This window comes from Myotis lucifugus, unplaced genomic scaffold (genome assembly GCF_000147115.1).
Source record: "Myotis lucifugus unplaced genomic scaffold, Myoluc2.0 scaffold_17, whole genome shotgun sequence".
NCBI classification, from domain to species: domain Eukaryota; kingdom Metazoa; phylum Chordata; class Mammalia; order Chiroptera; family Vespertilionidae; genus Myotis; species Myotis lucifugus.
In genome coordinates, this window is record NW_005871065.1 from 5558783 (window position 1) to 5560745 (window position 1963).

The window sequence follows — 1963 nt, forward strand, 5'->3', positions numbered from 1 at the left end:
TACAGAAGATGTGGTACATACACCACAATGGAATACTACTCAGCCATCAGAAAAGATGAAATACTGCCATTTGCAACAACATGGATGGATCTTGAGAATATCATGCTAAGCAAAATAATTCAGATGAAAATATAAGCCAAGAACCTTATGATTTTATGCATATGTGGGATATAAGACTGAAAGCAACAAATAAGACAAGCAAACAAACAAAAACTTCAGACACAGACGGTATGGTGGTTATCATAGGGAAAGGGAACTGCGGGGTGGGGGGGAGTAGTAAAGGGTAAATGGGGTCAAACATATGGTGAGGTAAGAAGATTTGACTTTTGGGCATGAACACACAATACAATATACAGGTGATACATTATAGAATTATATACTTAAAGCCTGTGTCATTTTATTAATCAATGTCACGCCAATGAATTTAATTAATTAAACAAAAGAACTGACGTTGAGACCAGGGAAGCTTCCAAGGCAGAAGCCGGGTCAAGGTCTCTGTTAATCACTTGGACTTTTCTCAGACTTATGCCAACAGCATTTCAATGCTGGAGGCAGGTTTAACTCTTTAGCTGGGTGTTGTTGTCACGGACTATTCTGATGCCTTTCCTCTTTTTGTAAGCCCGCCATCTCTTCTGTAATAACGATGCATCTCTGAGAATAATGGGTGCTCACGGAGAAGCAGATGGGTGGTGTTTCCTCTGAGCCCCTCTGGCCATTCCAGAATGCAGGCATGTTGTTATCAGATGGTATGCACTATTCCCTTCATTCTGCAAAAAATGCTTACTAAAAATATGAGGGCCGAACCGGTTTGGCTCAGTGGATAGAGCGTCGGCCTGCGACTCAAGGGTCCCGGGTTCGATTCCGGTCAAGGGCATGTACCCTGGTTGCGGGCACATCCCCAGTGGGGGGCGTGCAGGAGGCAGCTGATCGATGATTCTCTCTCATCCATGTTTCTAACTCTCTATCTCTCTCTCTTCCTCTCTGTAAAAAAATCAATAAAAAATATATTTTAAAAAAAATATGAGGGCAAACTGGAGGAAAATAGGGGTGGGGTTAATCTCTTAAAACCTATGCACCAAAAAAACGGTAACAATCCTAATTTAAAATAAAACCTTGCAGTATGGTAAAGACAGTCTATTCAATAAATGGCGGTGGGAAAATTGGACAGGTACATGCAAAAAAAAAAAAAAAAGAAACTAGACCACCTTCTTACATCATATACAGTAATAAACTAAAAATGGGTTAAAGACTTAAGTGTAAGACCTGAAACATAAAACTCCTAGAAGAAAACATAGGCAGTAAAATCTAGGATATTTCTCTTAGCAATATTTTTTCTAACGTATCTCCTCGGGCAAGGAAAACAAAAGAAAAACAAACAAACACACAGTTTTTGCATAGCAAGGGAAACCATCAACAAAATGAAAAGACAAGGTCACATTGAGCTACGAGCGGCTTCAGGGGCCTCTTTAGGAATCAGCAACAGGGCAGAAGACATCAAGACCAAAATCAGGAACTACGGGACTGCTCCTTTGACAGCTGCTTCCCCAACCAGAACCAGACCAGGAACTGCTGGCAGAATTACCTGGATTTCCACCGCTGTGAGCAGGCGATGACTGCTAAAGGGGGTGATGCCTCCGTGTGTGAATGGTACCAGCGTGTGTACAAGTCCCTGTGCCCCATATCCTTGGTTTCGGCCTGGGATGACCTCCGGGCAGAAGGCACGTTTCCTGGGAAGATCTGAACTGAGTGCACCCCACCCGTCCTCTGTCATCCATCCTTCTCCCAGGGAGGTGAAGGGGGACCTGGGTATGTCCCACCCTAGAATCCTGAATTATGGCTTAACTAACAATAAATACTTGTTGGAAAAATGTTAAAAAAAAATGAAAAGACAACCTACTGAATGGGAGCACATATTCACCAATGATACCTCTGATAAGAAGTTAGTATTCAAAATTTATAAAGA

General features: G+C 42.1%; 1 pseudogene; it reads left to right on the forward strand.

Moving 5' to 3' along the window:
- Window positions 1–1418: 1418 nt before the first annotated feature.
- On the forward strand, window positions 1419–1741 carry LOC102440143 (annotated as a pseudogene).
- Window positions 1742–1963: the final 222 nt, after the last annotated feature.